This window comes from Lycium barbarum, chromosome 4, assembly GCF_019175385.1.
Source record: "Lycium barbarum isolate Lr01 chromosome 4, ASM1917538v2, whole genome shotgun sequence".
NCBI lineage: Eukaryota > Viridiplantae > Streptophyta > Magnoliopsida > Solanales > Solanaceae > Lycium > Lycium barbarum.
In genome coordinates, this window is record NC_083340.1 from 33,528,718 (window position 1) to 33,543,036 (window position 14,319).

General features: G+C 31.0%; 1 long non-coding RNA gene across 1 annotated transcript; it reads right to left on the minus strand.

The window, feature by feature from the left end:
* Positions 1-9,090: 9,090 nt before the first annotated feature.
* Positions 9,091-11,447, minus strand: LOC132638355 (uncharacterized). The gene is made up of 3 exons (XR_009581693.1): positions 10,920-11,447; positions 10,300-10,346; positions 9,091-9,453 (listed from the first exon to the last, which is right to left on the minus strand). It is a non-coding gene; the product is annotated as an uncharacterized LOC132638355 (long non-coding RNA).
* Positions 11,448-14,319: the final 2,872 nt, after the last annotated feature.

The following is a 14,319-nucleotide window of genomic DNA, read 5'->3' on the forward strand; positions in this document are numbered from 1 at the left end:
TTTAGTTAATTTTTATGGTTTGTATATTTTACAAAGTATACTGCGATTCTCCTTAGTTAGTCTCCATAAATTTTTTTCATTTCCTCTTTTTTTCTCCTTAATTTCTCAATTGTTGTTAAAATTTATCTTATTTTAGTTATGTCCGCCTCTTTTATATTTAGTAAGTTGTCAATTCAAATATCCTACATGTCAAGTTTATAATTACAAGATTCAAAAGATATTTTATTATATTATACACATTTTTAATTTAGAACCACAAGATTCAAAAGTCTATCTTTATTTATTAATCTCCGTTTCTGGTCAAACGCAGACACTTAAATTGAGACATAGGGAGTATATGCCAAATTAAGGAAATGAAAGGACAATTGAGACACTGCGGACACGTGGGGACTTAAAAAGTAAACACACAAGAGGTCGTATTAATGTTAAACTTCTAAAATGTACACATGTTAGTCCCGACTTAGAGTACAATTTCAGTTGCTTTTCGTACAACTTATTGTTGTTGTGTTCGTCCACTTGGGCGTTTGTTGTTATAAATAAAAAGAATTAATCTTATTTTGGTTATGTCCGCTTCTTTTTATATTTAGTAAGTTGACAATTCAAATATCCTACATGTCAAGTTTATAATCACAAAATTTAAAGGATATTTTATTATATTATACACATTTTTAATTTAGACTACAAGATTTGAAAGTCTATCTTTATTTCTTAAACTTCATGTCTAGTCAAACGTAGACATTTAAATTGAGACAGAGGGAGTATATGTTAAATGAAGGAAATGAAAGGACAATTAAGACACTGTGGACCCGTGGGGACTTAAAAAGTCAACACATAAGAGGTAGAATTAATGTTCAACTTCTGAAATGTACACATGTTTGTTCCTGCTTAGCGTACAATTTCAGTTGCTTTTTGTGCAACTTATTGTTGCTGTGTTCGTCCACCTTGGGCGTTTAATGTGGCCAAGTAATATGGGACGAAGGGAGTACTTCATTTGTTAATTCTTAAACAACGTAAAAAGTCAAAAGTGAACAAGTAAAAGTGGACGAGAAAACAAATATGTGTCGAAGAATTAAAATTGAAGCGCATACATGTATACATGAGAAGAGAAGAGAATAAATATTCAGTAAGAACGTGAAAAGTTAAAAGTGAACAAGTAAAAACGCATGGAGGAAATAAATATGTGTCGGAGAATTAAAATTGAAGTGCATACATGTAATAAATATTCAGTACTATGACATATATCCACGTGGAATTTATTAATTCTTAAAGAACGTGAAAAGTCAAAAGTGAACAAGTAAAAGTGCACGGAGAAAATAAATTTGTGTTGGAGAATTAAAATTGAACTTTTAAACAACGTGAAAAGTCAAAAGTGAACAAGTAAAAGTGGACGGAGAAAACAAATATGTGTCGAAGAATTAAAATTGAAGCGCATACATATATACATGAGAAGAGAATAACTATTCAGTAAGAACGTGAAAAGTTAAAAGTGAACAAATAAAGCGCCCGGAGAAAATAAATATATGTCAGAGAATTAAAATTGAAGTGCATACATGTAATAAATATTCAGTACTATGACCTATATCCCCGTGGGATTTATTAATTCTTAAAGAACGTGAAAAGTCAAAAGTGAATAAGTAAAAGTACACGGAGAAAATAAATTTGTGTTGGAGAATTAAAATTGAACTGCATACGTCTATACATGAGAAGAGAATAAATATTTAACAAGAACGTGAAAAGTCAAAAGTGAACAAGTAAAAGTGTACGGAGAAAATAAATGTGTCGGGAAATTAAAATTGAAGTGTATATGTCTATACAAGAGAAGGGAATAAATACTAAGTACTATGACATATGTCCACGTGGGATAAAAAAGTAATTGGGTAAAGTGTATAAGTTATATAACTTTTGGTACAAGCATTTATTGTGTGTACAATTTGTAAAGCTTTTGGTACAAGCATTTGTTGCGGTGTTAGTCCTCCTTAGCCCTGATGTATTGGCTGCTCAAGGTGTTGATGAGTTGCAATAGAAGGTGTTGAAGCTGCTGGACCATCCGATACTTCTAAGAGAGGCAGGCTATTTAAGAGAAAAGTTACGGAGGAGTATATGTTGAAGTTCAGAAGAAGAAGACTAGAAGTCATAGCAAAGTATAGGAACTATCTTTGTTATTTTTTGTGGTTATGTCAAACACCTATTATGACAAAGTATGTTGTGTCTTCTTTTTCTTTTTGTTGGCAATCATGGTGCTCATAATAGCCAAAGTTATATGTATTTATTTTGGATGAAGGGTTGATGAGTGGTGTGGGTATAAAAATATGGATTTATTTTATTTTATTATGGGGCCCACGTCTACATGGTATAAAATAATTAATTAATATTGTCAAATCAGATTTTTTTGATGACATATGTAGTTGAGTGATTTTATGAGATAATAGGCCAAAGTTGAGTGATTTTATTGATATGTAGCAAAGTTCAATGACTTTATTACATAATTTCTCAAAGTTCAATGACCTTTTGAGATAGTTAACCCCCAGTTACTAATATAATTTATTTAAGTGTTGAAAGGGTCGTTTGGATTGAAGACAAGATACGCAGAGACATTAGTAATGCTGGGATTATTTATTCTAAAAGTATTAAAAATAACATGCGTTGCGTAATTTTTAAAAAGAAGTTGTTTGTTTACAAAAGTAGTAGCGAAACATTATTTAGCTTTAGACTAGCCATATATGCCCGTGCGATGCACAGGCCGAACACGTTTATTCACTTTAATTAGCATGTCTTTAAGGTTTGTATTTTGTAAATAATTTTTAAAAATTTGTCATAGTCATGACAATGAAAGTTGTTCATCAATGCGAAAAAGAAAATTAGTAAGAAGGTGAGGGAAAATTAATATTTTGATTTTAGATTTTTTCTTTTAAATTGTTTAATATCTTATATGTATACCGACAATTTGATATTCATCTCAATCAATTAATTGTTCAAATCCAAACATAAGAACCATTGTTGTATATATTGGATTTTTTAAAAGCAAAACTAATAAAATATTTTTATTAAATTAATTTAAAAAATGAGGAAATAAATGTGTCGAATAATTAAAATTGAAGTGCATACGTCTATGGAATAAATATTAAGTATTATGACATATTAGAAATGTATTATGCTATATCGTAAATCACCAAATTTTAATTCCGAAATGAAAATATAAAGTAATACATTGTAGAAATGTAAAGAAACAATAACCAGAGAAAGCAAAGGAGAGTAAGATAAGTAAAGTATTTAAACGTGAAAAGAGGACGAACAATAGCAATGCAAATTTGTACCAAAAGCAATGCAAATTTGTATCAAAAGTTATATAAATTGCACACTTTAACCAACTACTTTTTTATCCCACTTAAACATGTGTCATAGTCTCTCTCTAATAGACTATTTTCAAGAATATTTATTAGAAAGGGTTAATTTTATTTTAGTTTTATAAATGAACAAGTACTTTGGACAGACACATATTATATTTTTCAAGAACGCGAAAAGTTAAGAGTGAACAAGTAAAAGTGCATGGAGGAAACAAATGCGTCGGAGAATTTAAATTGAAGTGCATACGTCTATGGAATGGAATAAATATTAAGTACTATGACATATTAGAAATGTCCACGCGGGGTTAAAAAATAGTTGGGTAAAGTGTATAAGTTATATAGCTTATGGTACAAGCATTCATTGCGTGTACAATTTGTTAAGCTTTTGGTATAAGTTTGGGCAGCTGTGTTCGTACCCCTAAGCCACTTATATATATTAGAAATATGGGAAGAAAATAAATATTCAGTAAAAACGTGAAAAGTCAAAAGTGAACAAGTAAAAGTGCATGGAAGAAATAAATGTATCGGAGAATTGAAATAGCAGTGCACATGTATATACATGAAAAGAGAATAAATATTCAGTACTATGGCATATATCCACGTGGAATTCATTAATTCTTAAAGAATGTGAAAAGTCAAAAGTGAACATATTAAAGTGCACGGACGAAATAAATTTGTGTAGGAGAATTAAAATTTGAAGTACATACGTTTATACATGAGAAGGTAAATATTAAGTACTATGACATATGTTTACGTGGGATATAAAAATAGTTGGATAAAGTGTACAAGTTATATAACTTATGGTACAAGCATTCATTGCGTGTACAATTTGTGAAGCTCATGGGAAGAAAATAAATATTCAGCAAAAACGTGAAAAGTCAAAAGTGAACAAGTAAAAGTGCACGGAAGAAATAAATATGTGTCGGAGAATTAAAATAGAAGTGCACACGTGTATACATGAGAAGAGAATAAATATTCAGTATTATGGCATATATCCACGTGGGATTTATTAATTCTTAAAGAATGTGAAAAGTCAAAAGTGAACATATTATAGTGAACAGACAAAATAAATTTGTGTAGGAGAATTGAAATTGAACTGCATATGTCTATACAAGAGAAGAGAATAAATATTCAGCTAGAATATGAAAAGTCAAAAGTGAACAAGTAAAAGTGCACGGAGAAAATAAATGTGTCGGAGAATTAAATTTGAAGTGCATACGTCTATACATGAGAAGGAAATAAATATTAAGTACGGAAAAGGCTCAAATATGTCATTCAACTATCAGAAATGACTCATTTATGCCACTCATCAATAGTTTGGTTCATTTATGCCATCGAACTATAGGAAATGACTCATTGATGCCATCGAACTATAGGAAATGACTCATTTATGCCACTCATCAATAGTTTGACTCATTTATGTCATCGCCTGTTATCAAAATGACTCATCCATGCCATATTTCATTAAAGCTAGTTTTATAATACCATATATGACACGTGGCCTCCAATTATATTATGGTTGTGGGTGGCAGGGTGGGTAAGGTGTATGAGTCAAATTTTTTATTAATTTGGTATTTAAATTTGGGTTGGTTTAATTAAACGACGTAAACCTCTAATTGGAGGCCACGTGTCATATCTGGTATTATAACACTGGCGTTAATGAAAAATGGCATAGATGAGTCATTTTGGTAACGTGCGATGGCATAAATGAGTCAAACTATTGATGAGTGGTATAAATGAGTCATTTCCTATAGTTCGATGGCATAAATGAGTCATTTCCTATAGTTAGACGACATAATGAGCCAAACTATTGACGAGTGGCATAAATGAGCCATTTTCGATAGTTGGATGACATATTTAAGCCTTTTCCGTATTAAATATTATGACATATGTCTATATGGGATATAAAAATAGTTGGATAAAATGTATAAATTATATAGTTCATAGTATAAGCATTTATTGCATATATAATTTATGAAGTACATTGTACAAGTGGGGGCAGCCCAACACTTATATATAATGAAAATGAAAAAAAGGAAAAAGGTGAAACCATCATTGTCAATGGAAAGAGTACATAATCGAAATTGAATAATGTCCACATGTTTTATGGCATCAGCCATCAAGTGACTTAAATTATTAATATATAGAGCCAACCATTCATTTTTTAACTTTCTATCCTTTCGGAAGCATTTTCTATGAAAGCGAAGTGGCCGAAGTGGCCATTATGCCGATCACACAAGTGTTAATATTGATTAAGTGGACCTTACGGCTGTTGTGGGAAGTAAATAAGGGAGATTATAGTTAACATTTGAATTTTGAAAAGAAAGACAACCATTTTGAGGCTGGGCGTTTTATTATTCTAATTTCTATTTAAATTCCACATATCAGAAAATTTCTCGAATGTTGAAAGGTTTACATGGAAATTTAATGAAGTATTCGGAATTTGGTGGTTCTATAGCCACGTTGCAATTTCCTTTGTGGAATATCTGCACCTATATGTAGATTGTAGGGCGGATCAATAGTTTTAAATACGAGTCCAATCAAATCTAACATTCTCAGTTTATAATACAGGTGGTGTGAGAGAGAAAACTTATGAGAATATTTATCAATTAGCGCAATTTCTACTACTCCTAAAACGAGTTCAATCAAATCTAACATTCTCAGTTTATAATACAGGTGTGTGTGTGAGAGAGATAAAACTTATGAGAACATTTATCAACTAACGCAATTTCTACAACTCCTTTAATATTCATGTAAAATTAGTCATTTGGGCATGAAATATGTAAAATTAGTTTGGCCATGAGTACTTGCAAATATTGGACGTCAAGTGAAATATTAAAACATTAAGTGGGCGTTTGGTCATGGATTCCAAATATTTTTCACGTTATTTAAAATTTATAAATTTGAAACTGAAGATGGAGTTGTGGTTAATCATATCTTTTGCATATGAGATAAGATAACATTTTATTTGGAATATTGTATAAACAAACACTGATTTTGAAATAAAATGAAAATTATTCTGGCGAAAAAGTGAAAAATTATTCCTCAAACAAAGTATATTTCAAGTGACATGTATTATTTTTCATACACTAATCTCTAACTTTGAGAGACGTTTTACAAATAAATTTAACAGCCTAACAACTTCAATTTATTTTTTAAATACCAGCTTTTTTTCAACTTCAACTTGATTATTGATCAAACGCCTACTTATATCATGTTGGGACAAAATATACGGATTTGACATTTTGAGTTTTGACATAAAACAGGGGGGGAAAAGGCGTGCACGAATCTTGATGACCCAAATCACTTCCATGGCCTAAATCAAAGCTCAAGTTCTCTAAACGAATTGTGGCCATGTTGGTGACGCATCGAGTGAATATAATTGATGGAGATTGACGTTATGCTTGGTCTGGGAAGTAAATGACGTAAACATACATGGATTCATTACAGGAAAACTTAACTGGCATGGCCAACTCTAACATATATTTATAATTAATAACGACTATTTAAGTTAATTATATTTCGTAGCTACAATTTTCATTTTGTAGCTATATGCAGTTGTATACATATATTTGAATGTATTTGGGTTACGTACTGCAAAAGCTGAATACAATTTTATGCATATTTTGACTGTATGTTTGACTGTATGTTTACCAAATGAAATGGATTTTTATTTTGTGTATTGTTCGTTTCATTTATAAATATACATATGTATATGGCTAAGCAGTGCATTCAAATAAACTCAAATACACGGGAGAATACCTAAAACCTAGCTGGGAACAACTGGAAAGTGTATTCAAATATACTGAAATACATGCGAATACACCTAAAAATCAACTACGAAATGTAAATACACAAAACATAGCTATGGTTTGTTAACAATTTTAATTATATAGTCATTCAGTAAGTTCCCCATCATTATATATATACGCGATAACATATCATTTTTTAGTTCCCTTTGTTCCAATTTATGTGGCATCGAGAGCCAAACAGTTTAATTTTGATCGTGAATTCGGACATGAAATCTTCAAGTGTTTTGAAATAAAATTTACATGTTAGAAAATTACGTAAAAAGTACTATAAGTCACAATGATTAACAATTTAAAATAAATATAAAAAATATCACGATTAAAAAAAGACTTATTTGAATCTCAAACTGCGAAAAGTACTACATAAGTTGATACAAAAGGAATAATTATTATCAATGAATCTTAATCTATAATAGTAAGTTAATTTATCAATATCGATCTATCTATAATTACCTAGTATGTGAACTAATTGTATAAAATACACATAAAACTGAAACTCATCTAGGTATAAACATTTGAATTTTGGAAAGGAATAAAACCATTTTGATGCTGGATCATTTTACAAAATAACGTAAAATCAGATATAGTAGTAAATATTTTAATTTTGGGAAGGAATAAAACCATTTTGATGCTGAATCATTTTCTTTTAAAATCAGATGAGCAACTTATTACTTATTTTTTAACGCAAAAATAATAAAGTCAATGAGTATATCTGTTTTTTCAATAAATATCAAGTAATTTAATGCTACTAATATTCGTGGAAATTAAGTTATGATGCTCGGAAAAATAGTTTGAATGTTTCAACATTTTGACAAGAAGTCAAGAAGAAGAAAGAGTGGCTAGCAAAAATCGGTGACCTAAATCATCCATTAGGACTAACGTGGCAACCAAATCCTCCCTTTGCTTGGTTTCGGGAAAGAAAAGAGGAAACGAAATCATGCAGAGTAAAGAAGGCAAATAGTTTTCCTTCAATTTAAGTAACACAAACTGACTTTATACACTATCAGTAATTTTCAAATTATAACAGCACGTTAGTAATCATTAACTAAATGAAATCATTAAGCTATACTTACCTATATAAATTTATCACTAATTATAATACAGTCAGACTTCTCTGTAACGACATTCATAGATATCAGCACCTCTCTATAATAATTAAATTTTTTCGAAACCGATTTTTTATGTTATATTTTACCTCTTTATAACAACATTTCACCCATAACAACAACAACCAACTTTATAACAGTACGCTCTTTGTAAAATTACTCCCATATAACAACTATCTTCTTTTTTTGGTAACATAATAATTAACCATCTTTATAAAAATAGAATATCTATGGTTACCAATAATAAGTTAGAGATGTGATTAAGCTTAGAATTTGACAATTAAAAATGAAAAATCAGATTTTATGCATCTTTTGTGCTTCTAACAGCGAAATATTAGTTAAATATCAATGCTGTTATAGGTGTATAACACAGCCATTCTCTATAACAACCAAAAAATTTCGGACCCAATAATACTGTTATGGAGAGGTTTGACTGTATAAATGGCCTCATTTTAAAAGTATATTTTGTATATATTTTGTACAGTGCATAGAATTTAATTTTTCATTTCCCTTTTCTCTTTATTTCTGTCACGACCCAACCCCGTAGGCCGTGACTGGTGCCCGAACTGGGCACCCGTATACCAACCTGTTACATATAACATCAAACTGAAACTACGATAATACGGAAACTTATAAAGGAACTCCAAAGTTCGTAACATCACATATATATATATATATATATATATATATATATATATATATATATATATATATATATATATATATATATATATATATATATATATATATATCCAGATCAATGGTCTCCTGAGGAGTCACAACTAATCATATCATGAAATAATACGCATATCAATATCGTATCAATATCAATATCGCATGCTACCATCACATATCAATATCGTATGCAAGCCCACAAGGCTGCTACTAGAGATGAACATCATACCACAGCACATCGTATAGACACAGCTGAACAGAACCCATACACAACCCACACATATGTCTACAGACCTCTAAGAGTGCGAATAGCGAAATATGACGGGACAGGGCCCCGTCGTACCCCTGGATAAACATACACACATATATATATATATATATATATATATATATATATATATATATATATATATATATCATAAGATCTGTACCAAAAGTCTAAACTCCGGAACAACGGAGCTCTCCAAGACAGCAGAAGGGAGTCCTAAGACGGCGGATCACCAAAGCGAGTATCTGCACCTGCGGGCATGAAACGCAGCCCCCCCCCCCCCCCCCCGAAGAAAGGGGGTCAGTACGGAATATGTATTGAGCATGTAAAACATGAAATACAGTAAACAGGATCATAACTGAATAAAGAGTGCAGGAAACAAGTACAATGTTCATAATACCAAAACACTTGCCTTTGAAACATAAATCATGCATGTCAATATCATATATCATATATATCGTACGCGGCCCTCTAGTGAGAGACTCGGTGAATAAAGTCATCATATGCCCTCCTGGCCGCCATAACATGTCATCATATCATCATATATATGTATATATACCGTACCCGGCCCTCTAGTGAGGGACTCGGTGAACAATGCAGTGAAACTGTGCACGATAACATACCCGGCCCAAGACTCGGTGAAAGACATATTGAGGCATGCACGAGCAGAGTAGTGAGAAACCATATGCAATTTAGAACATTATCAAGACTCAAACAGAATAAGAAGAAGGGATTAACACCTGAGTATCAATAGCGACAATCATATCAAGTATCCCTCGAAGGTCATTATAGATCATATCAAAAGAGCCTTAGGAACCATAGACATATGTCAATATAGTATGAAACAGCTTATCGAAGTCAAGGACATCCGTTATCGTAGAGTTTCTAGAGATAGGAGCTTATATATATATCGACTATTATCCAACGTATTGGAAACTGAAGAGGGAGGCTCAATCACTTGAGAAGTGTAACATCAAGAAGTGAATAAGAATCATAAATATCACTCAAAGCTTATGAATGGAATTACCCCAAAGTTCATATCATTCATCACTTAAATCTAAGACATGCCAAAAGAAAGAAGGGACAACATCACATACCTGTTGACGGCTATTCGTAAACCCGTTCGCCTCGTCGCTCTTTTAGCCTATTTAATATAAGAGTAACGTTATCGTTAGTAGGTATACTTTCTAGTTCACAAATCTATAGCCCATTGTTGTAGGACTTATCCTTTAGCTTACACAACCTCGTTTAGGGTTTTCTATTAGTTAAAGACTTAGCGAAAATCGGGCACCATTTCCCCTATATATTCGCCTATCCCAAATTTCCAATTACCCTCCTGTTGACACAGAAATACCAACAACAACATGTAGACATAGTTATATCTTCAATCTTCTCAACTTAACAAGGACGACAATATGTTCACAACACCATAACTTTTACTTTAATTATCAAACTCCTTTACTTTCGTCACACGATACATAACAACCATAGCGATAACCACGTCAAAATTAATCACCATTTTTAAGCTAAAACAATCCATACTCACGGCCAACACAACAACCTAACATCATCCCATACAACTCTTTATATTCAACACACAATTTCCTATAACATCGATTTCATGCATTTTCTTAATTCCAATTTCGTCCAATCCAATTCTAATAATTCCATTACAATACTATTAACACAATTACATCATAAAACAAGAAAATCTTACCTTAATTTTCTCGGAGGAATTTCTACTCTTAATTGCTCCAATTTCGCAATCTCTTCTTCTCCAACTTAAAATCCAATGTTGCTATCACCTCCTTGAATTTGTACCACACTTGAAAATTAATCAAAACAAGGAACAAAATATTTTTTCCCAACAGCCATGGCTGGCCGAGAGGTTGGCAGCCATGGCAATATTCTTGCTCCTTTTTTTTTTGTGCTAATTCAAATGAAATGTTGCCTTGATGATTTGTGAATCATCTTGTTCACATATATACTTGTTCCTTGGTCCCTACACGTGCCCCCTAATGTGTCATCTAGTTGTGTTTTTTTTTTATTTATTTCGGGTGGGGCCCACTTTTGTAATTAACTTTAATTAATTTAATTAATTACTAATTTCCACTTAATAATATAATCACAATTAATTAACTCCTAACCTCTAATAATATTTTTACACTAAATAAAATTTATGATTAATTTATATTCTAATTTAAAATTGAAATTTAAAGGTTTCTATTTCGTGTCCGAAAATGACTCCGCCTTTAACTTGAGTCGACCTGCTTGCGAATAATTTGACGTATAAATATACGGGGTATAACAATTTCTCCCTTAATTTGTACTATTTTTCGTGATCTTTCCTTCCTTTTCCTCGTCCTCAAATACACAGGGTAAATAGTAAGATTCTATAAAGAAAGCTTCTGATTCTGCTACATTGTTGATAGGCTTAATGCATATGCAGCCCCCCAAATTTATTCCTTTTTTCATTTTGACATCTCAATTAAGTGTTGTACGTTCCTATTGAATCCCTGAATTTGGCTTTAAGTGTGTCTATCAAACACAATCCGACTTATATAACATATATGGTGAATTTCATTTTTCTAGCCTTGCGCGTGAATGTCAATCACATCCTATGTGGAAAATTTAACCAATTAAAACACCCCACCAATTTTAATTATACACATCAAATATTAAGTTTTTTTTTTTCAGTTTTAATTTCTAGTTTTGGTTTCTTATTTCTCAGTTTTTGATTTTCCAATTTTGGATTTTTATTTTTAGTTTCTTATTTTTCAGTTTTAGTTTTCAGTTTTTAGTTTTAGTTTCCAATTTTGATTTCTTATTTTTCAGTTTTGTTATTTGATTGATTTAAGTGGTGGTTCTTCACTTGTATAACACAGTAGCACACTTCTTCCTATCTGATGTGTATAATTGAAATGGGTGGAGTGTTTTAATTGGTTTAATTTTTCACGTAGAATGTGATTGACATTCACGCGCAAGGTTAAAAAATTGAAACTCGCCATATATGCTATGTAAGTTGAATTGTATTTGATAGACACACTTGAGGTCAAATTCAGAGATTCAATAGGAATAATATTTAGTTAAGATGTCAAAATAAAAAAAATGACAAATTTAGGGAGCTGCATATGCATCCGGCCTTGTTGATAAGTTTGCTCAGCTAGAAGGAAGAATATTATTTCCTGTACTAGGTAACACAAATTACGTAAAGTTAATCATGAAATGCTTGTTGTCATTTTAGTTTGTTTTTTCTTTCTTCTGACATTAAGATGATCACCTATTAGTTCAATGAATAGTTATGTACTAGTAATACGTGCCCATGCATCCATGTCTGTTCACTTTAATTAATCAACCTTTAAGATTTATATTTTTATTAAATTAATTAAAAAATATATTATACTTTGTTATATTAACAATTATGGATAAAACAAATTGTTACAAAGAAATCAAAATTAGAAAGATATATGTTATATCATAAATCACCAAATTTTAATTTTAAAATGAAAATATAAAGTAATACATTTTATAAATGTAAAGAAACAATAATCAGAGACTGCAAATGAGTGTAAATAAGTAAAGTATTGACAAAGAAGGAAAACGGGGATAAAAGTCACTCCCTCCCTTCACTTTTATTTAGACCTGTGCATGAATCGGTTTGGTTCGGTTTTGGCCATCATCGAGTTGAAATTTCGAATTTCGACTTTCTAAAATTCTCACCCAAACTCGATCCATTCTAGGTTCAATTCGATTCGTTTTTTATTATTTCGGTTCGGTTACACAAATCGATTTGTTCGGTTTATTCGAAATTTAAACAAGTAACTATTTCATTTCAGTTTTAGGGTAAACATAACAAAAAATAGTGAGATCCTAAATTTGCAACCTTATAACCAAGAAAAAACCATAAACTTGCAAGCATAATAGCATATAATTAGCAAAACAAGAGCTTGACAACTTATGCAAGCATATAAATCCGCCAACACCACATTACATATACCAAATTAGTCATATTAGTCACTAATGGCATATAAATTCGGTTTGTTCGGATCGGTTCGGTTGATAATTGAAGCCAACCGTATCCGAACCGTTAAACCGTAATATTTACAATTGCATTTGTAAATCGAAATCGAATTGTATTATCCAAATTGAATTATTCGAATTGTTTCGAATCGGTTTGGAAATTCGGATTGAACCGATTTGTGCACAGGCCTACTTTTATTTGTCGACGTTAACATATAAAGGAAAACAAATCTTCTTATTTTATCCTTCAGATTAATTACTCATTTTCAAATCATTTTCTGAGGCTATTGAGACTATACACTAATAAATATGGATATTATTATAAAATATATACTTTATTTATTAATTCTCAAAGAACATGAAAAGTCAAAAGTGAACAAATTATGTGTAGGAGAATTAAAATAACTTTTGATACAAATTTGCATTGCTATTGTTCGTCCTCTTTTCACGTTTAAAATATTGACAAAGAAGGAAAACGGGGATAAAAGTCACTCCCTCTGTTTACTTTTACTTATCCACGTTAACATATCAAGAGAAAGAAACCAATATGGTAATTATTAATTAGTATGAAACTTCAATTATGTTGATTGTGTATAAAGATAACGACTACGCATATATTATAGGCGTACATATTTGTATACATGTCATCTTTTTTCTTGTATTCCTTTATTTATCATGGGGACCATCAAGCTAGGCAACGCAAGAAGAGTGGGGAGAATCATCCAGAAGGGGCTGGCCATTAATTTCCATGGAATTAATGACTGAATATTTTGTGTCTTTTTATTATTAATTTTACCCTTTAATTACTCATTTTCAAATTATTTTCGAAGTCTATTGAGACTTACACTAATAAATATGAATATTATGGTAAAATACATACTTTCTCTGTCTCATATTACATGTCACTTTCCCTTTTGCACGCCCCTTAAGAAATCAGAAATAAAAGATGTATTTTACGATCTTACTCCTATCTCTCTCAAATAAATACATTCTAATCAAAATTGACTATTTTCAAGAACATTTATTACTAAGGGTAAGATGGGAAAGATTCAATTAATTTTATCTTGTAATTTTATCTTGGTTTTGTAAATAAACAA